Below are 25965 nucleotides of genomic sequence, written 5' to 3'. Positions count from 1 at the left end.
TCTTTATTCCTTCTTACATCAGTTCAATAAACAAATGCTGGACATCTATGCTGTCTTCTGTCCTACATACTAAGCCCGAGTTATGACCATCACAAGCTTCAAATTCAAGGAACAAACCATTAGCCCGTGATTAAATCACCTTGATTTGATCCACATCTGTTTCCCTCGCCATCATCCTGTACAGTCTTGCTTCAGAGGCGGGATTTGAGGCTAAACATTTTTATCCTATATTTTACATGTCGAACTCACCTTTCCAGAGAATAAGTCTGCCTAGATCACTCTCTTTATCTTCACTCAGCTAACTCCTAATCACCTATAGCTCTCAACTTAGATATACTTTTTTCAGAAAGCCTTTTTTTGGTGCTCTCACCCAGGGTTAGGGGCCCCTTTTAAGGATTCACATAATTGCCTTTTTACTGGAGATAGTTCCTATTAGATTATCATGTCACTTGAGGACAGAGACTAAATTGTGTTTATTCATATAGGCCCAGGAGCTAACACGGTACCTAAAAAGTTTAAAGAAATGAAAGTATAAAGAAATAATAAATGGCCACGTGATTTCTAAGTAAAATATTAATAGCACAGTCAGCAATCCAGTCCTCCAGCAGAAAATGTTCCTCTGGAATCCTAATTCCATCAAATAATTTCCACCAGGGAGAAGAGAACAAAGAGAAGAGAAAGATACCTGGCTCCACAATTAGAAGGACATTTTGACCTCTTCCTTTTTTGTGCTATGTTTGTCAATCCATGCCACCTAGGGTGTTTAACATTTTCTGGTTTTATTACCTGCTTTTGAGATGCAAATTATTATACTATTGATCTTTCTCTTAATATTTATGGATTGTATCCCCAGAGTCCAGAAGATATTTTTACAGTGTTCTTTAGTGTTAAAGCAAACTATAAATATGACAACTTGGGGATCCTAGACTATACACATTTTTCTAAATAAATTTTTGGGGACTAAAATGAATATTTTTCCCAATAGCCATTCAGAGAAAATCAAAGACTCTGGCAAAATCTCAGTCTTAATGTGAGAGTTTCTTAACCTAGTTTCTTTGGATTCCACCTTCCTGATATCCCTCCCTGTCACACACACATTCCCAAGAGAGACATCATCTTCAATTTTGTTTTTAAAGTGTATGCACATGAAAATAGGATAGGGACAACTGTATTGACATCTGAGAATGACATGGTGTTTCTCCATTCCCATAAAGGAATTAGGCATTTTTGGGACGGATTCTTTCTTTCATCCACTCTCTCAAGAGAGGTCTGTCTTTTTCACCGTTCACTTAAGATTTCACCCAATTTTAGGATGCAGAATCAGACAGATGTAAGGAAAAAAGACAGGTGAGGCTGAACAGATTGAAGGAAAAGAAGGATTCTTGCTAGCTAAGTCACTTACTGTGCTCTCCTTTGATATAGAGAATCCAGACGAAGGGCCACTTGGAGATCATAAATAATAAAACAGAGAAAATCTGAACTTTGTGAGAAGGGTGGGAGAGAGTGAAAGAAGAAGAGAAGCTGGTGAGACTTGATGCCAGGAAGATTTTCTGAGGGTACAAATGAGAAATTAATGTTCGAGAAGAGGAAGTGTTGAAGGGGATTATAAATGAGGTACTCTGGGGTTACATATCCATGTGTCCTTTTCTGAGGAGAATATCCATATCTTTCATCACATTTTCAGAAGGGTCTAATGATCCAAAAATATTAAGAAATATTGATATGAGTCATATTAAATGTTCTGATCTCAGAGAACTTCTATTAGGAGTTACAGCCTGTCCTCAGAAATATTGCAACACAAATGGAAAAGTTTTCAGCATACAAAAAAATAAAAAAATTAGGACGTATTTGTAGGGAATAGTTAATATATGATTGTGTGATTGAATTGTATCATTCATTCTTTGACCTTCCTTGTAGTACGACAGTTGGACAATCTAGAAAACAAGATTGTTGAGTAGCTACTATGTTATAGACCTGAAAGAGTATATGTGTAAATGAGGCCACATTCACATTTATGTCCAAATGATGATGGTTTCTAGACCTCACCTGCTTTACTGATATGATCTCCAATTCTTTCCGGTAGTTTTTCCCTGAAAAAAATTTTAAACCTCCTAGGCTTGCCTGGAGTACAAAATGCTATAGTTTTTTAGTGACATTGCTCTTTAGGTCACACACATGTGTGCAAGTATAGGCGCACGCACACACACACACACACACACACACACACACACACACACACACCGTTTTTCCAAAGGTGCAACTGAGAATCCTGGGTGACAGGATTGTGATGGGTTATTTTTTAAGCCACATGATGGAATCAGAATCTGTACCCCTCTAACTCCCTCATGGGGGGGGGCTATTCTTAATTCACTGGTCCCTACTCCTTCTCCTTAAAATATATTCCTTTTCAGGGGCCATGACTCTTTTTCTGCAATCTAACTTCCATCCAATAGCCATTTTATCAGACATCTATTTCTGCACATGCTTTTCTCCAAGGAGTCCTCAGTCTTTCTCCATAGGGGGGCTCCAAGTCTCCTGTGTAAATTGGTGATTGAAAATCAATACTCAGCAGGATTAGCCAAGGAGCCAAGCTACAATGCAGATAAATGTTGGGGAGGGGGTGGTTTAACCCCACTGGCCAATGATACTAGAGCCTCAGACTCCTCATTAAACAGTTTTACAGAAAACTTCCAAATATGATGTCATTTGTTCTTTTGCATTAATAAAATATTAGCTGTGTTTTGATATTTGGCTTCTCCATCTGTTTGACAAATTGTTTTCATACTTTTATAATTTATCTTCTTATTTAGGGAATGTATCTTTCTCATAGTTTTTATCTGACTTAATTAAAAATGAATTGAATATACAATGTTGAATAAAATTTTATTTTCTAACGACTTTAATCAAAGTCTAGATTCTTTTCCCTTTAAATAAATTATTATTTATATTTTCAGAACTTATCTTTTTAAAAAAACAAAGATAAAAACCTTTACTCCCTTTGATATAGGGGACAAAGAGGAAAAAAAGAAAATTTGCAAAATTTACAAGATGCCCTCATATCTAGTATTTAGATAAACTAGTACCAGAGACCCATTTTTAAGAAAAAAAATATCTTAATAGCATATGATTCCTACCCTTTTTAATGAATGTCTGATGTGTATTGCCTAGAGGAAGGATTTACATGGCTATTTAAAATATGTAAAGGTGATACAGGGCCAGTCCTGGAACTCAGAGGCACAGGTATTTAAAGGTACCACCAAGAGAGGCTGAAATCTTTCAGAGCTCCACTGAAAATAGCTTCACTCTCTGGTGTTTGCAGAAGAGTTAAGAGTCTTGCAGGTTCTATGTATTTACTGTTTTGTAAAAGAAGGAATTGTGTCCTGGCACATTATTCAGGAAGACTTTTCTTAGGCTGATACCTGTGAATCAGCTGCATCTGGTCTTCTGTGGTAGTTTTAGGGGCTTCCCTGTGGAGGTTCTGAAGATGGATGGGACCACCCCACACCTTTATTCAACCGATATATGGAAACCAGTGTGGGGGACATGCTTATGGGCTTGGTCATCTGCCTCTATTTTTATCTTCTCCAGAATTAAGTGCTGCAGTTGTATGCAGAAGATGAGTTCTGAAACCTGCTGGGTTCCAGCATCTCCACTGCTGTTTCTAGGTGTAAGAGTGGGCACCTGTGGGGCAGGAGCAGGAGAGTGAGAAAGGGCCTCAGGATCCAGGGAGTTGTGAAGAACGGATGCACACTTTCTTTTTTTTTTTTCCAAGTGTCATATTTATTAATCAGTGTAAGCTCCGACATAATACACCAATATGATTTCATGCATTTGGAAGGGAAATATTTCCTGGTCAAGTGGGAAATTGTGCAGATGTCTTCTCATTCTAAGTAGCTTGATAGTGAAACATTTCATTTAGAAGTCTGTCCCTTTTTTCTTCAATTTGTTGCAATCTACATTCACTGAGCAGAACTTATATTGAACATCGGGACCCAGTTAGTTCCTGAGTTCTGGGTTATTCTTTCTGTTGCAAGAGACATCTGGATTGAACAATGCCAGGCGCAAGATACACATACACAGCGCTTCCCCAGTACCTCCAGCTCCAATAAATACAAAGAAGGGGGTCTAGCTTGGATGCTTCTTGGCCTGACCAAGGATTTGGCACAGCATTGTTGCACGGCTCTCCTACCCAGATGCACACTGTCCAATCTTTCTCTTTTACCCTTTAAGCATCTTCTTAAAACCCTAAGTTTTTGTTGTTGTTGCCAAGCCAGATATTACAAGGAACCATAGGATAAAAATGGTTGATACAATATGTTATCCTTTCAGGTACTTTTTTTTTTCCTTTTAATAGCATGTAGGTGAGGGTTGGGGGGGTAGGTAACATAAAGCAATGCATTACTGAGTGGGCTTTCGGTCCTCTGTCAGAGAGGTAGTTTCTGTTAGCATGACTTTCCAATACCCCACTTACCATAATGATGCCCTCCACTTGCCTTAAAAAGATACTAATCATAAAACACAGGTCTATAGAGAAACAAATTGTTCTCTAACAATATCTTTAAGATCTGTTTAAAAATCATTGTGAATTTCGTTCCTGGAATTGTCATTTATGAACTGTATGATATTGAATAAAGTTCTTAGTCACCCTGAGCCCCAGTTTCCTGATCTTCAAATGGAAATCATTTTAACCCCACAGAGTTATTCTGAGGTCAAATGAATGCTGGTTTACAAAGTTTTATATTGCCGAGCAAGACTGGGCAATACAAGCATTAGCCATGGAAAGTTGCTACAGGGACTGAGCCATGAAAATTAACATTCTGGGAACAGCAAGACTGCTGTACTCAGAACTGAGTTTATAAGTTACAATTCAAAAACTGCCACAATATGGATTAATTATGAAATTCAGTTGTGTGTTCTTTTGGAAAGCTGAGTTATGGATTTCTACAATGTCAATCTGACAATTTAATTTCCCAAGACAGCCTTCACAGGAGCATGTTGTGAAGGATGCTTAGAAAGTAACAGGAGTAACCTATGGTGTGTTTCAATTTTCATCTCTCTAGATCTGTGTAGATTTCAGTCACATTGGGGAGCCTGAGACTGCTCACATATACATAGATAGTAAAGAAGAGTATGATAAAGTATTAACAGCCACCAGTGATGACCCCAGGGAGTCACTAGGAGGCACAGAGAGAAGGGGCTCCTTTGCTTTCCATATTAGAATCAGTACAGATTTCTCACATACACATGGTAGACAGCCCATATTCTCCTTGCTTTCGATGGGATGTATGGAGGGCTCAGTCCTTCTCATTTCTCTTCCTCGTTCAGACTTTGGATGACCTTTGTTCAAGCAGTGCTTTGGGATGTGATTCATTCTTTATCCAAGTTATTCCAAATGTTTCTCTATAGAAAGATTAATTTTACATTTTCCAGGCATCATTCCTGCCATGGATGTCCATTTCGGTGTGTAATAATCAGAGTTCTTGTTGCAAGCAACAGAAACAACTTCTGGCTAAGGGATTTATTGGATGGATATCAGTGGGAAGGCTGTAGAGGCATGACTGGCAGAGACACAAGACGCAGATACGGGCAAATCTCTGCCACAAAGTCGATCTATTGGAGGATGCCATTGAAGGCTCCCTTGCCCTTGGAAAATGGATTACCTGGCAAAGACTGTGAGTCATCTGTAACTGATCGCACTCTTTTTTGTCACTCCCTAAAGATATGAGGTCCTGGCAGGACTTCTGACTGCCTGCACGGAGGTCATGTGCCAAGCTCCAGCTAGCAGAGGAGGGGATATTCCCTGACCCTCCGCCTCTGATGAGACTGCCCTCAAATAGGAAGGATTTTCAGATGTTGACTAAGCAGGATTAATAAGTGAGTGGTGATCTTCTCTTTAGAGGATTGGCTGTCTTTACATGATCTTTTGTCTCAGCTTTTCAGAGCTTGCTCTTCTCAAATCCCACCACCTTTCCCACCAGTGACTAGTTCCTTTTCCTTTTCTTTAACTCTCTCTGGGCCTCGACTTCTCTCTCAGAGAGATAAGCGTGTCTCCCACAGCCTTGGCCATTTAGATTCTCTCTTTTCTCACGCACTGAAAGGCCAGTTTCCTTTACTTACTGTTGTAAAGGCAGAGAATCACCTCCCTCTCCTATCCTGCAAATAACATCCTTCATGAGAGTCACAATTATTTTCTTTTCCCTAGATGTTTTCATAGCTGTTGTCCAATGCTTGTCATTACCTCTCACTGCAATGATAGCATCAAATATCTTCGAAAAAGCTTCACATTGTATATTTAACTATGTTGAGAAGCAATTTTATGCTACAGGTGAAAAGGGAATGTTTGTGCGATGTTACATCTCTTCACGTGTTTATAGCATCCCCACTATGTCCCCTTAGAAATGTCCAGATTTATGACAGACATGGCACAAAAAATACATTTTATTGTAGTACTTCTTGGGTTTTGAATAATTAAACAATGGCAGTGAAAGAGATTTCATTTTAAAAAACAGGATTTGGAATGACTTACACCTATCTTTGAAATCTGGCATTACCACTTCCAAGCTGTGTGACCTTTAGCAAGCCTTTAATCTCTCAAAATCTGTTTCCAATACCATTGGATTCTTCTGAAGGTTTAATGAGAAAAATCGTGAAAGCACCTAGTACAAAGACTAACACATAGTAGGCACTACATAATAGGATTATCACTATTAGTGTTGAAAGTGAGGTCTTTTCCAGAGACCTATATGGGTTCCCAAATCCCCATGTCAAGAATGCAGACACCTGTGTTTCTCCAGAATCTAATTTCCATGAAAATGAGTATTTTTTAAATAAATAATTGTTATTAAATTCTATCTTTCATTGGATTGTTGTTTCTTAAAATAACATTAGAGATATTCTGATTAAAATCGTGAAAAGAAAAATGACAACTCCATGTTGAGTTAAAGAGGCTTACCTGGTCATATAGGGTCACTCACTTACCCCTATAGACTTTGTGTTTCAAATGTAGTCCTCAGCCACATTCCAAATTATTTTACATTTACATTACATTACTTTTCTTATATTTTACAAAGTATTTAACATTACATTAATTATTGTACATTACTTTCGGCTTGCAATAAATTGTTAAAATTATGTCACTTACATATGTGATTCCTATGAGGATAGGCTGCACTGAGTATAGAACATGCATATGACAACTTCAAACACTCTATCCTATAGCTGCAGGAAAACCAGTCTGTCACCCGATACTTTGTTTAAATTGTGGACTCAGACTTTCATTTTTTACACCTGAGTACATTTAGCTATTTCTAAATCAAGCTGAACATTCCAAATATCATGTCAAGGAATAAACTATTCTGATGAAATTTCTTTTTTTACCAACAAGGTGACTGAGTTTTGGCATACTGAGCTTCTAAGTAATTCTGAGATGAGATAATCAAAGCCCTGTAGAATCAAGGAAAATATATTCTGAGTCTCACCTCAGATTTCCATTGAGACTTTTGCCCACCAAATTTTACTTTTTCACTAGTTTAATCTATGTCACTTTACATTCTATGAATTGCTGATCGACTGATACACCTTGCTCTTGATGATGACAAAATTGCTCTTTCCTGAACACTTTCAGGAATGGAAGATACTAAAATTTGAAATGGGGATGAATGGGATGATGATGAAAAAAGATTTTACAAGGGAACCAGAAACTACCGGAGCACATAGCAGTAGTTTCATCTGCTTTGTATCCACTAATCATTCAAAGATTTGTTAATTATTTACCCTGGTCATTAGTGTTTGTTTCGGTAAGATGGTACTCTGCAAAGGTTTTGGTGATACACCTTTTCTCAGTAAAAATATTCTTTCACCTTCATCTCTAACATATGCTATTTATTTATAAATTATAAATACTAATATGCTATGCACATTGTTTAGTGTTTAGTTAGCAAGAGTAGACAATAAAAGGTAAGAGAAAATAGATATAAATGACAATCTTAATATTTCCTTTCACATCTGGCCTAATGGATCACCTTACACACCCACTGTGGCGTTTGCACTCCATTTTGAAGACCACTGGTCTAAAGGTGTTGGATGGCTCTTGATAGGTTTAAAAAAAAAGGGGCAGAGTTTTAGACAATGGCCAGCTCTCCCAAGAGAGGCTATGCTCTTCATTTGTGAAGAGTACAAACCACATCTGAGCAAGCATGAAGTTAAGCCAGTTTTCCATCTCCAGATTCTTACCAGATATTAACACACTGGCTCCACAGCATGCCAAATGTGAAAGCTAATGGAGAGGGGAGGAGTTTGGGATAAATATGGACATGGGAACAGCAGTCTTACCGGGACTTTAACAATTATCACTCAATTCCAAACAAACAAATGTCCACTCTTGTTCAATGGCACGACTAGCTGGAGTTGGACAACACTCCTGAGTGTATGAGATCAGAGTCCATTATAAATGTTGAAGTCTCTGGAGTGCTTTGGAGCAAGGGGTATAGAAAGCATAAGTGGGGTGTTGAGAAAGAGTTATGGCAGAAAATAAATATAGATGTGTGTCTAGAAAAGAAGACAAGGCTCCCCTCCTTCCCACGTGCTGAAGTACCAGGCACAAAGGTGGCAAAAAAATGTTTCAGATTCCCAGTAGCTGGTCATGAGAGAAGGGACAGACTGCCAGATTTTCTTCTTCTATCTAAGCTCTGTTCCTCCCCCTCACTTCACCATCTAAATGTTTTATAAAGATTCCATCGCTCTTTTTGCTTCCAACAAGAGAAAGATGTGGTCTGTGAAGGTCCTAACAGTTCCTTATATCTTTCCTGGAACATATCTGGATTTCTGGTTGAGGTTAGGATGGGGATGGAGGGTACTGTATATGACCAGATGATGTTTATTGAGAAAAGCTGTCATGAAATTTGGACAAGAGGCAGGTCCTGATACAGAGCTCTGGGGACTGATCAGCATCTTACTCGCAAGGAGAAAAGAAATGACAAAAATATACTTTGATTTTTATTTGCCTTATTCTTCTGATACCTGTTTCCTGTTTCTGAAATGTACCTGGACTTCTGTTTTCTGATCCACCTGGCCACTCCATTTTGCTGAACCCAGTGGTTATTGGAGATTTTGCTTTATCCAATTAATCTCTCCAAACAGAGTTCCTGTGTCCATTTGTCCAAATCCTGAGACTGAAAGTTGTCTAAAATGATGTTAATCCTTTACTGACATTTTGAACTGCCAGATCATGATACCAACCGGTAGAATCATATTTAAATTAAATGATGGAAATATATCATAAGCTACCTCATTTGTAATTATGTCCATTAGTGAAACAGAATCATCATAACTAATGATTTAATCATATTAGACATGCAAAGTTGGTTTTACCTGCAAAAAGAGGGAAAAAAATTAGATTTAACACAATTAAATTGTGTAACAACTGCCAAGGTATTAGTGGCAAGATAACCCAATGAAAAGATTGTAGGAGAGAAAGTCAGGAGGCCTGTTCCAGATCTTACTCTTTATTAAGGTATGAAATGTTTAATGTTCATAGCTCAGTTTTCTTATCTGTAAAATTAGATATATGGACTAGAGTATAAGAAATTCCTCCAAGCATTAATTAATATTCTATGATTCTTTTTTATAACAGTGTGGCTTGATATGAAATTTTGTCATTCCCAATTTTCCAGGAGGAGGAAAAATAAACTGTGACCCAGCTGAAAATTAGTATTCACAAAAGCAGGAATATCTAAAGTCAAGCTCCAATAGTTCCCACCACCCCACCCCTGGAATAATAACAGCTTTCTTTTCCTTGCATTGAGTCTGCTGAACCACCAATTGTATAGTAAGGGTAATTAGAAGGAGATATGTTGGCAAGAGAGTGGAAACATCCAGGATATGTTTATTCCAAGGGAAAACAGAAACTCATGCAAATTAACAAGACTGTTGACTTTGAAAATAGCATATTATTAATTCAGAGAATATGTACTTAGCTTATAATAACTTAATAGTTTCAGAAAATGGAAGGATGGTGCTTGCTAAAATATGTCATTATTTCTGAAGTTATGTTTTCAGAAACGTTCATAGGAAGGACGAGTTGAAACCAGTCTACCTGTTTGTTTCAGCCCAGAGGGCTATTTGGATAAATTCTGCACTCAACAGGTTCTTACATGTCACCTGAAAAACATTTGTTGTTTGAGTAGATTTGAAATAACTTTTGAAAGGCCATGGTTTGAGCATTTAATTTTTTTTTCTTTCTGGTAAAAGTCAGTTGCAGAAGTTCATTTTTACTCCTTTCTCCTGTCCTTTGGTTTCAGACCACACTTCACATAATCCTCGCCTTCATGAAAAACTATTAAATGTTTGGCTTATTCTGAAACATATGAGCCCCAGGTTGGAAATAACTCCCTTGTTTAGAAAAGTAGATGCTATTGTTTCCAAATGATCCCTATTTCCTGAAACCACGGAATGTAAAGAATGATTGTCTCTTTCTACTTGTAAGTTATATGGAAATAAAACCTTGAATGCAGCATTTTTCAAATATGATCTTCAAACAATGACATATAACATTTTAAGGGCAGCAAAAAGTTTAACCTTTAGAACAAATAAAACAACATGAGCAATAAGCATGTAACTTCAGAAGGGAACACATTGCTTTCTGGCAGCCCTGCTAACAATTGGCTACTGAAGATTGTGCAATTCTTCCAGTAAAACGACTTCTCTATATGCTGGGTCTGTTAAAGTCTACAATCCGGAAACTCTAGACATTTTCTGGGAATTTTTCACTATTAATTTTTTTGGGGAAGTCCATATGAAAGACATAACCACGTAGAATGTCAATATACATATTTTGATATTTTACAAATAATCAAGCAGACTATTACAATTGATTAACACATTTAGAATGGGTCAAGTAGAAGTGGACAATTTCTTAGAAAAGGAAAGCTGAAAAGGGCAACATCCTAAATCACTAACCTAAAAGGGGGACCAAGAATGCAGCAGAAAAGAGACTGTGGAATACACAGGTTAACATAATTTTGGAGACACTAAACAGACTCCTCAGAGAATGTATAGGTATAATCCATATTCAGTGAATGCAGCAAGGATATAATTTATTGACTTTAACATTATAGTGAAAAAAAAAAGAAAAACCTTCTTCTGATCTGATCTACAGTGGAAACAAATCTAAGATGATATTACAATGTTCTTTATAGATTGTAAATTAATAATTAAAACATGTAGTACTTATAATAGACTAAGGAGTTTTTACATTCTTTATATGTTAACATATTTGATAAGATATATCAATAAGGTATGTGTTACATATTTCACAATGGAGAAACTAGACCCAGAACCGAGATGACTCGCTCAGATTCACACAGCTAAAAGGGTACCTCTGGATGTGAGCTTAGGCAGTATGGCTGTGGGGTCTCAGCACGTAATACAGCTTCCCTTGATTCATAGAACCTGAAAGCCATGTTAAAAATAAAGTAGTCCAGCCCTCTAATCTTACAGATAAGGAAACCGAGGCTCACAGAAATGAAAGAATGTTTGCATACCTTTGCAAGTTAGCAGCAGAGCCAGAAACAAAACTCTGATTTCATTAGTCCCACTTGAGAACTCTCAATTCCATTCTTTTTTTCTTGAAAAAGCAAATGATAGTTAATAATGCCTTTAAACGTTCATAATTAGATCATTCTGTCTCTTCTTTGGTCTAAACACAGTTAGTCAGTTGAAGAAAAACTAACTAGAATTATCATCGCCCACTTAGCGGGAGATGAGGTATATGCCATTAGCCAAATGACCCAGAAGCAGCTGGGAGCTCAGACAAAGTACTCCTTTCCTCAAAATTCATTTTCCCTTGAGACTACATTTCCTACAAGAAGTATCCCGTTGAGTACTTGTTTGGAATAAAGAACACAACTTTGTTTTATCCTTCCTCCCTCAATCTCTGTATTTCTTTGGGGAAAATGAAAAAGGACTAGATTATTAAACTCTTAGAATAGCTTCTTCTTTTTCCCCTCATGGTGATGTCTTAACCGTTTTTCCCCCCTTGCTTGATAACATATCCATCAGGTGGACACAAAGGTAGAAAGAGGAATTAAGACTTCTGTATTTCAAGGAAAGTCAGATCAGAAACTTACGTTTACTTGTGACTCTGTGGGCTATTATCTAAAGAATGCACTTATGTGAGGGGCCAGTGTCAGCTATAGACCCCTGCAGGCCATTTGAGCAAATAGAATGGCTGCTGAGGCTTCGGTCCCATAGAGTAGTGTGGCTGAATGAACTCTTGACACAAAGTCAAGAACTATGGTATGCATAGAGTACCTCAAAAGTCTCTGGGGTTATGGAGGTGAAACAAGATGCAACTGGTGGTGAGACGGACACTTGGGCTTCGGGAGCTTTATATCAAAGTTGAGGGACTTGTACCAGCATTATGTAGTAGCTGGTGAGCCACTGAAGGTTTTAAAGCAGAGGAAGCTGGGAGGGTTTGTATTTTGAATGGAGAATGCTGTCAGCATTTGTGTGAAGAGGGCATTTCAGGGGCAAAATGATAGCGGTAAGAAAACGCAGTTGAGGCTGTAGTAGTAGTCCAGGAAAAAATGATGAGAATTTCAAGTAGCTAGCGATAGAGATTAACAACCGCAGGCAGAGTAAAGGGTCAAGATGACCCCCAGATTTCTAACACCACTGAATGGTGGCACCATTTACTGAGTTAGAGAACACTAGACAAGTTGAAGTATTGTAGTAGAAGTTGTAAGTTAAGGTCGTGCTGTGGTTTCGAGGTACTTAGGGAGACATCAAGGTTGACATGTCCAGTTGTCAGTTGAATGCTGAGGCTGAAAGCTTAAGGATAGGTTTCTGATGGAGATAAAAACTTGGGAGTCCCCCATGGGTGACAGCTGAGGTCTGAGTTGGGGTAGGCCTGGAGGAACATGCACAGATAAAAAAAATATCCAAAAATAGTAACTTGGTGAGACTGATATTAAGTAGTAAGTAAAGGAAAGGAACCCAATTCACAGGCACCTTTACTTCACAGGTGAAGAAGGGGATCCCAACAGAAACTGAAGCCAGAGAAGGCAGGACTTTTTATCGTAGGACATAGATGCTAAGCCCAAATGTTTTTCTATCTATGTCTTGTCCAACGACCATATTGTCCATCACATTGAGAATTCTCAAATGACTTCCTCCCTTAGGTGTTAGACCCTATGACTCATTCATTACAGATTACACCACATCACCGCTCTGCATTTCCATGGTTGTGGGTGCACCAAACAGAATCATTTCCATGATTGATACAGAGATAATGTGTGTCGTGTACAAAAAGCCCTGCTGAGTGTTTCTAAGAAAATGTTTTGAAGGAGCTCGAAGGTACCACTTGTAAACAAAAGCTGGGTACAGTTCAAATATGTTATGGAATGCTGCCGGTCCTCATTTCATGGCTTTTTATTTAGATTGATAGAATGAGATCAAGTGGCCTCCAACAAAGTAGATTCATAAACAAACTGTCTCCACGGCAAGTTTTACAAACTGAACAATACGATACTCCACAAAGCCTATTCTCAGTTCTTGTCATTATAAACTTTTATAAGAAATTGAACTATAATTGGCATTCAGTATCCTATCAATTCCAAATGTATATCATAGTGATTCGATATTTATATACATTGTGAAGTGATCACTACAATAAGTCTATTTACCATTAGCTTTTGAGATTGCAGTTTAAGTAGCTAATATCACACACATGCAAATCATGTTAGATATTTGTCATACCAAAGGGGAAATAAATACTTAAAATGTTAATTTTGGCACAACTGTGGTTACTGGCAGATAATGTTCCTCAGTTTTGGGTGCCTGGAGTTCTCCTGGAATCCTCCTAACTAGCTTGTTTTTTGCCACCTGTTTTCTATGTCAAATTTGATGTTCTGTGTAAAAGATATGGGCTATTTCTGGTAGGAATTAAGTGACATAAATATTTTACAAAAATACCATATAAACATCTCCCATATCATTAATCATACTGTCATCAAACACACCCACCTTACTAAAGAATTCACAGAAAAAAAAACACAAAAATGAACATGACCTTCCTAGCACAGAAAGTCTAAAAATAGAGTCAGGTCAAGGCTTCACAAACACATTGTTGCCTAGTTAAATGTCATTCTATCTTTGGCCCTTGCTCTTAAATATGAAGGTTCCTCTGAAACCCTGCAGGAATGAGAACACTGTCCAATTTAAATTACTTGCACATTTCCTATTTCCAACTATTTGGATGATGTCTGTGGCCATAAACTGGATGCTTCTCTCCATGACTGTCCATCAATAAACATGCTATCCTAACTGAGGACTAGACATTCAACTTCTCTATACCTCAGTTTCCTTGATTGCAAAAGCAGAAAAGAACACTTGATATGTGTGATAATTATTTCCTATGGAACTGCGTTGGAGGGCACATGAAGTGACTCACAAATGTCATTGATTCTGTGTTCAGTTAAATTGTCCCCAGTGTCCTCAATTACCCAAAGCATTTAGCTCCTTGGGTCTGTCTTAGTAAAAAGATGGAGAGGTGAAGTGAGGAGGGAAGTTTCTGTTTGTTTCTTAGCTAAGCCATGAATGCATTACTGTAGCTTTTGGATGGCCCTTGATGTTGAACTAGGGATCCATTCCCCTACTTTTGCTTGTTTCCCAGCTGTGATAATTTATTGAGACTTACACGTCCTGCTGCTCCATGCAGGAAAGACTTCTTGGACATTAGTGCAAACAAAGAAAAGAAAATGGGAGGCATTATTATATTTTTACAAAATAAATGTCATTTGAATTCAAGGTAGTGTTGTGGATATAAGAAATCTTCAGATGAAAGCATTCACTCCGAAAAACAGTGTCCTATTTCTGTTCAAAGCACCTCAGGTGATCTCACCTGTCAAAATGATGAAGTTATTTATTGCCATCTAAGGACACAAATTTGAGTAAACTCAAATTGTCCCTCCAAGTGGTACTCATATTACAGTGATAATTTTGCCTGTAATATTAAATAGACCCAGAGGCTTTAATTCCACAGGGGAATACTTATTTTGGCTTTTAAAAGATGTGTTTTTATTTGTGACTGAAGAACATACTGGACGGAATTAACAATTTTTATTTCCAAAGTGCTATACAACCTACATTCATACTGTCTACATAGACTGGCTTGATATTCTTGTCAGCAGTATCAAATTTATAGCCAAAGGACCTCAAAGAGTTCCGTTATTATTTTTAAAGGACAGAACATATAGTTTTAGCATGCTCTGTCAGTCCTATATTTAGTCCAGTCCCCCAAGGTGAGTTTTGCTGTTTTTCATGCAGGAAAGCCTGCCCATTTGCTTCAGAGACATTTCCAGGGCCTCACTTCTTTAGGCAGGTTCATGACCTGGTTTCAAATAATCACACTGCTATCACTGGTGGGAAAGGCTGTTTATTCCATAGGTGGCACTCCATTTACTCTGAAATCACTTGAAACTTAGCCTTTTCAAAAATCAGGTGAGAAATTTTGCATACTTGATATATTTAAGAACCATTTAGAGAAGACTTTCAGGCACAGTTGTAAGAAAGGCCAATTTGTGAAATGAAGCTGTCACCAAGCTGAATAGCAATTGTAAATATTTAAAATATGTTCTAGGGAAAGTACAGGGGCCAGGAAGAGGTGTGATGGCCAGTCTTCTAATGAGCCCCAAGAAAAGATACTGTGCTCTGGGTTTTATTGGGTTTGTTAGGGACTGTAGCAAAGGCTGAAAAACTAGGGCCAGCATTTATTGTGTACCCGCACTATTCTGGACACATTACAAAGTGCTTTACATAATTGGATTATATCACTTGTTTGTTACTGCCACCAAATGATTGGATTAGTTTTAAGATAGGGTAACTGAAACTCAGAGATGTTATGCAACAGTAAGGTTAGGCTTTGCAATTGGAAGTACTTTGATCTGAAACCTCCTCTATGCTCCTAACCTACAGGTAACACTGCCTCTAGACTCAGCAGGAAGAAAGCGAAAGGAAGGGGAAAAGGGCTAATTTCTCTCCAGGGAGGGGCAGTAAAAGATGAATATTCTAAATCTATCAATGCAAGCGTGGCTTATTGCTGGTTCCCAAACAAAATGTTGGGTACTTGAGAAAGGGTTAGAATTAAACTGGATTAAAAACCTGTCACATGGCTGATAATTGGGAGGGTTTGATTGGCACCAAACATGGGTGTTGTCTCTTGATTCAGGCAATGGTTGACATACACAGGTAAATTATATGCTTTACTCTTGTAGGGTGATCTCGTGGTTCCTCGGATGTGCAGGTCAGAGAGGAAGAGTTGGGATAGGAGTTTTGTGTCGTAGCCTAGAAGGCTTCATTTACAGCTCGGTGGGTCAGCAGTTTAGATGGGACCTCACCAGCTCCTGACACTTGGGACAACAAGTTCCATTCCTCCTTCTCGAGTTCACTCTATGGAGCAATCTCTCTAGATGTTTATTTCTCTCTTGGTACTTAAACCTGCCACAGAATTCAGCTTTGGCCTGTGTTGCTCTGATTGCTCTCAGTTCCCAGTTGCTAGGGTGATATCTTTCCTCATTAGTTCCTGCTCCTTGGCTGTGTTTGGCTTTGCCTGAATCCCGTGTACTCTCTTGCTTTCCCTGTGTCACCACCCCCTCAGCTTGGCTCCACTCCCTCCCATTTTTCAGTCCAAAGGTCTCTGGTGTGTTTTGGGTTTTGTTTTTTCATTTTCTATGAACAGGTCCTTGCTGCCCCCTTCTGGCTTAAAAGGTATTAACCCTTCAATTTACAGACCAAGGGGTGAGAGTCAAACCCAGGTGTTAGATAACTGGGTCACTCCCATAGTCTTGCTACGTGGAGGTCAGAAGAGATTCTCCTCCTCCTCCTCCTCCTCCTCCTCTTCCTCCTCCTTCTCTTTCTTCTTCCCCTCCTTGTCCTCGTCCTCGTCCTCGTCCTCCTCCTCCTCCTTCTCCTCCTCCGTCTTCTTCTTCTTCTTCTTCTTCTTCTTCTTCTTCTTCTTCTTCTTCTCCTTCTCCTTCTTCTTCTTCTCCTCCCTCCTTCTCCTCCTCCTCCTCCTCCTCCTCCTCCTCCTCCTCCTCCTCCTCTTCTCCTTCTCCTTCTCCTTCTCCTTCTCCTTCTTCTTCTTCTTCTTCTTCTTCTCTCTCTCTCTCTCTCTCTCTCTCTCTCTCTCTCTCTCTCTCTCTCACACACACACACACACACACACACACTTTTCTCCAATTACTTTGTTTAACTATTCTTTCACTAATAAGTATTTCTGGGGGATTAATCAAATTACCAATACTGGTTATATACAGTCTACCTTAGATTTATAACAATGAGAACTCTTCTTTTCCTTTTATTTTAAACATGAAATCTGTTTATCTTATTAATACCGTATACATGCTCAATATTGAAAACGTGTATAACACTGATAGGCATAGAGAGAGCAAACATCACTTGTAATTCAACTACGACAGATAGTAACCATTAGCATTCTGGTGTTACCGGCACCTGTTATTTATATGATTCTATATACTTCCTCTTAGCAATATGTGATTAGTTATTTGGGTCCTTTTAAACACTACTGGCCTCCTTTCAGAGGTAACCGTATTCCAACTTTGTTGGGGGTCTCAAACTGTCATAAGATTACAAGCATCTGCAAGGCAGCTTTCAGATATAGGAACAGAAACTTTCTCTGTATTCTCCTTACACTGTAGGATGCTGGGCTCTTTATGCTGTGGCGTTCAATAAATGTGGTTGACTGGCTGTTCTGAGTTCATGATGTGTTTTCCAAAATGGCAATAAAAATGATAATGAAATGTTAAGTTATTCTCAGCTACTAAATTCCTAGTACCAGGGACATCATAAATTGTCTTTTTGATGATCCAAACTATTTGACCATAAATTTCAAGTGAGCCACAATAACTGCTGAATTTCTTTCCAGATTTTTTTTTATCCTACATGTTTCCAAAGTAACAAGTAACGGTATTGTGACTACATTACCTTACAGCTCGTCAAAGTGTAAGAGAAAAACACGGTATATGTTACAGTGGTATTGGGAAGTAATCACATTCAGATGAATTATTCTATTATAAAGGGTATTTGACGGAGCATTTCACCCCAAAAGCCAGACTGTCAATAACTCATCTATCCATCTTGCCTCCTCTCTGGCCTTAGAGAAGTCAACACATGTATATACTTTTCTGTAAGCTAAAAAGTAATGAATAGACTCAAAATCAAAGTCACATACCAAAGGAGTGCTCAAAATCGCCAGTCCTAACGCTATCCAATTTTTGATAATGCTTCTAGCTTATAAAAGCTGATAAGGTTATCTATCTAAGGTCCAATAATTCCCTGAGCCCGAAGGAAAATCTGTGCAAAGGTTTGTTTTTTAGCTACTGCAAGGGTTAGGTTTGACATGGGAAGGATCTCTTCACCCTTATCTACTAGTGGTTAAAAGGAAGAAAAAATGTTAAATCAAGAATGGATTAAAGAAAACAATTTACACGACCGTGTTCACATTTAAAGAAAACAGTAAAAAGAATAGGAACATGCTTTGAAAAAAATTACTAAACTTTATATTTTAGGGCAGCTTTAGGTTCATAGCAAAAATGAGCAGAAAGCACAGAGTCCTAATATACACTGCCCCCCACCACACACTATCTCCCCTACTGTCAACATCCCACTTAAGAGAATTGCATTTGTTACAGTGGTTGAATCTGCACACACATCATTAACACCCAAGTTCATAGTTTACATTAGCGTTCGTTCTAGGTGTTCCATGTTGTATGAGTTTAGAGACATTTATAATGAATGTACCTACCATTATAGTATTGTATAGAATAGTTTCACTGTCCTAAACTTCTCTGTTCTGCATATTCATCTTTCGCTCCCTCTCTCCAACCTTGGGCAAGCACTAATTCTGTTATTGTCTCCATAGTTTTGCCTTTTCCAGAATATTGGAATTGTATAGTATGTAGCCTTTTCAGATTGGCTGCTTTCACTTAGCACGACACATTTCAGTTTCCTCCATCTTTTCAGGGCTTAAGAGCTCATTTCATTTTAGCGCTGAATAATATCCCGTTGTCTGGATGGACCGCAGTATGTATTGATCCATTCACCTACTGAAGGACATTTTGGTTGCTTCCAAGTTTTGGCAATTAGGAACAAGGTTGCTATAAGTATCCACGTGTGAACATAAGTTTCTAAGTTTTCAACTCCTTGCTTTAAACCAAGAAGTATGATTAATGGATTATATGGCAAGAATATGTTTAGTTTTGTCTTCCAAAGTTGCTATACCATTTTGCATTCCCACCAGCAATGAATGAGAGTTCCTGTTGCTCCACAGCCTCTTCAGTATTTGGTATTGTCGGTGTTTTGTATTTTGGCCATTCTAATAGATGTGTACTAGTATCTCATTGTTATTTGCAATTCCTTAATGATATATTGCCATCTATATGTCTTCTTTGTTGAGGTATCTTCTCAGGTCTTTTGCCCATCTTTTTTTTTTCTTATTGTTGACTTTTAAGAGTCCTCTATATATTTTAGATAATAGTTCTTTAAGAGATGTGTCCTTTGCCAATATTTTTCCCCAGTCTGTGGCTTGTCTTCTCATTTTCTTGAAGAGCATGCTTTTAAAAAATGCTTTCTTTTCACATTTTTTTCTATGGATGACCAATGCAGAGAGTTCTTCTTAACATATGTAGAAAATAATTGTTTAACCAGAGAAATTGAATAAATTATATTTGCCTGATATTTTTGGTTCTAATTCCGGAAACTTAAAATGCACTGTGATCTATAGATGCTCAATATCTAGCTCTTCCTTCTCTAAATGTTAAGTGGATGTGACCTTGCAAGAAAAAATATGGCAGAGACTTTTTAACATTATGTCTAATGCGTCTGAACGTATTGCTTTTCTGGTGTATTATTTCCATATATATATATATGTCTGTGTGTGTGTGTGTATGTGTGTGTATATATATATACACATATATATACATATATATGTGTGTATATATATATGTATATATATATATTGTATTGCAGATAGGACTACTGTGACAAAGCCCAAGAAACTGAGATTAAAAATATAAAATATAGTATATTTCAGTTCTCTATCCAACATTCTCAAATATTTTACAAACATTAGTGGAAAAGATATTATGTGATATTCTCCTTAGGGTAAAACATGAAAAATAAATGTTCACTTCTGTATTCTGGTACCATACAAAATATTTTTAAAAAACAGAATTACAAATTTATTTAAAAATGCTGTTTGTGCTATATCCTTTTCTTTTTATCTCTTCTAACCTTTCTTAGATATTTTCTGAATGTAGCTGAAATTTATCTTCAGTGTTTGAATTCCATGTAATTCTTTGTTTATTCTCTACTTGGTCATGAGAAAGAATGATGAAGATGATAAGGTTAGAATTTTTAAAAGCTATATATAAAATTTAATTATAGACATTGAGTGTTTTGGGCTGTCATGTAATCTCCTTATTCTTTGATTATATAGGTATACTTATAATTTCAGAAGTATTCATACAATTTTAGATTAAATCAATCAGGTAGTCAAGCTGAGTCAGGTTATTCCAGTAAATACACAGACGTACATGCACATACTATCCTTTTGATTACTAAATGTTCTATTATTATGCACACAAACATAGTCTCTCTCTCTCTCTCTCTCTCTCTCTTTCAGCCCTCCTCTCTCTTCTCCTGATATTCCTGCCATTTGAAATGTAAACATAGACACTGAGAAATTCATGATGAAAGATACCAGAGAAACATGACCTCTCAGCAATCATAACACTCAATAAGAGCGTTGTCTATATTTCCATTTCATCTTTTATATGATAAACACAACTCTCTCTCTCTCTCTCTCTCTCTCTCTCTCTCTCTCTCTCTCGATCATAGCAATTAACAGGTCAATAATGGAAGTGAAGTATTTGCTTCTTTTAAGGAAGAGTATCAGATAGGTTCAGAACCCGTCAGGATTACAATAATTTAAGAAAAGCTGTTCTCCTTAACTACTTTATTTAAGGGCGTGTTAGAACAAGTATTCCAAAATCCTCAACCTGTCAATAGACCACTAGACGTGGTACAAAACACATCTCCTCTCCACCTAATGTCTTCAATGTGTTTAAACTGGGTGAAGTCATAGTTATTAGCCTGATAAGCAATGATGTCATGGACTCTTTGGGCTAATTTCTCCCTACTAAACATGGCTATACAGGAGGATAATTTGGGGCAGATGCATCAGATGTTGCTGTGTTTTGCAGACCTGGCTAATATGGAAGCTTCCTCTCTATTGAACTTAGTATCTCTGCACTGGAATAAATTCTTAGAAATCATTAAGAAAGTAATTTAAAAGAAACGCTCCTGCTATTTCCATGAGCTCAGATTACAGTAGTTATAGTAATTACTTTTAGTGATGTGCAATATACCAAGGGCTATTAAAGGGATTTTTGTGGGCCTCTTTTTTGCAATCTTTATACCTAAAAGGTTGTAAAGGAAAAAGGGTGCGGAGGATGGCAAGCCTCAGCATTTGCAATCACCTTACTGTTTATGATGTTTATAAGAATTCTTAGAAAACTGGTCTTTCCTCATTTCCAGAAATTCCTCCAAAACCATTGACAGAGTTGCCACCTTTAGGCAGTTCACATGTCTAATTAGGGTTCCTTTAATATTTACTTGGAGGGAAAACTACTGTTCCTACAGTGGGTAGGACACTTAGTAATACTCATCATTTACCATCTGTGCTGTCTGCCAGTAGCCCAGTGGAAAATCATTTTCTTGGAATATCCATCGTCATTTATATCTGAAGCTCTTCAGGAATTAACTTTTTTTTTTTAATTTCAGTTTATTGAGGTAACAATGGTTAGTAAAGTAACATAGGTTTCAGTAGTACAATTCTGTCATACATCATCTATGTATCACATTGTGTGTTCACCACCCAGAGTCAGTTCCATAGGACCCTTCTACTGAAGCAGCATCTGGCTCTGGTCTTTTGCTTCCTACTTGAATGCAGCCAAGAAACAGGATTCTCACATTGAGAACTCCATATATATGGATACTATTCAGGATCTTTAACAGGCCTCCGGCTGGCTCTAGGAACAGATTGGAGTTTTCATCTCATGACTGCATAATCAGCCATTTTTTATAATTTCTGCAGGTAGCTGGGCATTTTCCCCTCCCTCCCTCCCTCCCTCCCTCCCTCCCTCCCTCCCTCCCTCCCTCCTTTCCTTCCTTCCTTCCTTCCTGCTTTCTTTGTCTATTACATTTATTCATATAAAGATTTCTGGGGCCATGGAGCCTGACTTGGCTTCTGGTTCATTTACAATGTACTGCCTCTCTGTCTTCCGCTTGGAGGTAGGCATTTCATCAGAGTGATTAAACATTTTGTGAGTCCTTTAACACCAACACAGGAAAATTGGTGGAGTCTTCACAAAGGAAGGTCAGCAGTGGCCACTTAGTGGGTAAAGTCTTATTTACCCGCAAATAGACACAGTTTCTCTCTTCAACTGAAGCTTGGGCTTTAGAAATAGTGGGAGGGCAGGGAGGGGTCGTGGACATAAGGAGAAAGGAAGAGTGAAGAGTTTTTCTTTGAAGCCAGTGAGTAGACTTTTTACTCATAGAGAAATAAATGGAAGAGCCATCTTATTCAGTTTTGAAATCTATAAACAAACAAGTTGAATTATTTTCATCTCATAGACCTCTTTAGTAGTACGAGGATAGTATTATGCATAAGGGGGTCTGTTACCTTTTTTGATAGTCAGAGTTACCAGAATAAAAATTGTCCATATATAGAGTGTAAAGTATTTAGAACACAGACTTGGAAGCCAGGTTACCTGGGTTCAAACTATGGCTCTATATTGTTACCTTCTTGACCTATCTATGGCTCAGTTTCCTGGGGTTTAAAGCACCATCCACCTCCCAAGATTGTTATAGGGATTAAAAGAGTATATATTTATGTTTATAAAGCAATTAGAATAGTGTCTGCCATATAGCTTACCTTAAAGTGTTTTCTGAGTAAATAAAATGTTCAACCCTGTCCAATAAGACGGGAATTTTAACATTAAGAGGTAAAAGAGGAGAGGCAGTGAAAGTAGCTTATACAGCATTATGTCAATGCACGAGGACATTGCTTATGATTTATTTTCCATGAGAAGAGTTTAGATATACACTTGGTGGATGGCCTATAAATTTTATTGAGTGATCGAGTACTCTGCTTAATTTTTGGTGCACATTGCTATTTTTCATATAGATTCTATTTTACTGAACCTTTTCATTAGATTTACACAAAAAATATGGTCATAGTAGTTCCCAGGATCTTTCACTGTAGAGTATTGCTATAGGAAGCACTTAGATAAAGGCATTAAATTATAATTTATTGATAAGAAGCTCAACTTGGTGAATTAATTTTTTATTTATACATTAACCTTTAATAGTCATTTAACTTCAAAAATAGTCATAGACATATGGTCTTTCAATATCTTCCAGTTAAGATGTTCTAAAATCAATCTTTTCATTTCCAGAAATAAATCCAATTTGATCACGTCATTTCCCTGATTAGAGGTGTTTAGTGTCTCTCCATCATCCACATAGGATAAAATATAACTGCCTTAGTTGGCATATGAGGACTGTCATAATCTGGCCCTAGCCATTGTTTGCCTAATATCATTTTTTTCCCTTTTCCATCATGTAAGCTCTAGAAATCTAACACTTACCAGGGGATTGTACCTTTCACCTTTGCTTCTGACAAAAAACTTCTTTCAGTGTCTGTAATATCCTTGCTCACACCTAACTCTCCACTTTCCACCTCTCCTTTTAGCCCATGTCAAACTCTGATTCAGCCTCTAAACACTTTAGCTCTGTTTAACCAAACTTCTAGGATGTGGAAGCTCTCTCCTCCATGTTGTCACTGTAGTAAAAATTAGCAAACCCTACTGTGCCTACTGTGTGTGAGGCTCTCTTCCAACTGCTTTACATATATTAACTCATTCAACCCTCATAATAAACTTGTCAGACAAGTGTTCCCCCATTTTGCAAACAAGGAAACTGAGTCACCAATGGTTAAATAAATTGCCCAAGGTCATACTGTCAGTTCATTACAGAGCCAGAATGGGAAGTACACTACACTGCACTGAAGCGTGTATATTTTTGTGTTTTTCCACGTATCAGATCTTTGTAATTATCTTTATATATGACTCTGTTCTAGTAAACACCTCCATGAGCTACTAAGATCCTCTATATCATAGACACTCAATAAATGCTTGCATGGAGACTGTTCATTGATTTAAAATATTTGAAAATTAGTAAGTACATTTTTTCAATCCAAAGAATATTGTATGATTTCTCAAGTCCCCATTGTTCTATTCTGTCTTTTATGTTTTCAGATTAGTAAGAACCACAGCAATGATCTTGCCCACAATTTTCTTTCCAATGTACGTGAACCATTGCAGTTGAACTAGAGACAGGGCCTCCTCTTTTCTCTTTTTAACTTGACGTCACTAACCACTCAGTAATTTAGCCATATTTTTATTTTGACTACAACAGTTCCAAACACCAAGATTGCATGTGATCAACACATTTCTTCAACCTTGTAGACATAACTAGCTTTATTTTTAAAGCTTCTAGTAAAGGGAGAACAATTGAAAGAAGAATGAAACCTAGAAAACATGAAATACGGCCATTTGGATAGATCAACAACGTGGATATGTCCTGAGATTATGATGCTAAGCGAAATAAGACAGAAAAAGCCAAGAATCGTATGACTTAACTCATATGTGGATATAAAACTGAAAGCAACAAATGAACAAGACACACAAACAAAAACTCATAGACACCAACAATAGTTTAGTGGATACCAGAGGGTAAAAGGGGAGGGGAGTGGTAGATGAGGGTAAACGGGGTCGAATATATGGTGATGGAAGGAGAACCAACAGTAGGTGGTGAAGACACAGTGCAACATATACATCATGTAATATAGAATTGTACACTTGAAACCTATATAATTTTACTAACAAATGTCACCCCGATAAATTTAATAAAAATTACTTTAAAAAAAAAATCAATGGCTAATAAAAAGCATACCTGCCCCTACAAAAAATATAAAAATAAATAAAATAAAATAAAGGCTAAAACCTAGAATTTTGCCATACTCTGAAAAAAAAAAAAGTATTTTAATGACATAGTACCAAGATGTTCTGGTTTTGAAATAACAGTTAAATTATTCATTTTCCAGTAGGTAGAGGATGTCATGTATAAGATGACAGTAAACATCAGCACATTGTAGAAGGATGACCTAATTACTTTGCTCCAGTCTTAATTCCCACATTTCTACATTACATTTTCGCATAGATCTGATTGATTTTCTTTCAGGTATTTAATAGTTCACTGCATGGTCTGTTGTAGAAATGCCACAAGCCTTACCTTACTATCCCTTTCTTTAACAACACTTCACAGCACACCTGGAATCAAATTGAAAGCATGATTACATCTTTATGAAGATAAAAAGCATCTACAGCATCTCCATGTTGACAAAAAAAAAAAAAAAAAAAAGAAAAGAAAGAAAAAACCCTACTCAACTCACTTTAAATGTGGATCAAACTGATTGGTTACTGACAGGAAACCACTTACATTTGTCTGTATTTTTATGCTTAAATTCATGCCATATTTTTTCACCTCATTATTTTGGCCCCAAGGAGACATGACTTTGGGGTAATTGGATAAATTAGACCTTGTCAAATTTCTGTTTGTTTCAAATATTCCTAGTCTCTCTGTAACAGTCATAGAAACATAACTTAGGAATTTACCACAGAGTCTGGGTTTTAAAAATTAGAATGATGGAATCTTTCTTTCTTTCTGAACTTGACAGTGCATATACATGCACATGTGTGTGCAGAATACATTGCCAGGATGACCTTGTGTCCTCACCAGTCTGGAGTTTGATCCTCATTCCTTATT

At 37.4% G+C, this 25965-nt stretch overlaps 1 pseudogene across 1 annotated transcript; it reads right to left on the bottom strand.

Moving 5' to 3' along the window:
* Window positions 1–3915: 3915 nt before the first annotated feature.
* Window positions 3916–4170, bottom strand: LOC308498926 (cytochrome c oxidase subunit NDUFA4-like; annotated as a pseudogene). The gene has a single exon. The product of its transcript is annotated as a cytochrome c oxidase subunit NDUFA4-like (transcript).
* Between the last annotated feature and the right edge of the window lie 21795 nt (window positions 4171–25965).

The sequence above is a fragment of the Rhinolophus hipposideros genome (assembly GCF_964194185.1).
Source record: "Rhinolophus hipposideros genome assembly, chromosome: 6".
Lineage (NCBI taxonomy): Eukaryota > Metazoa > Chordata > Mammalia > Chiroptera > Rhinolophidae > Rhinolophus > Rhinolophus hipposideros.
The sequence above is the reverse complement of the archived record's forward strand: the minus strand, read 5'-3'. Positions and strand labels throughout refer to the sequence as shown.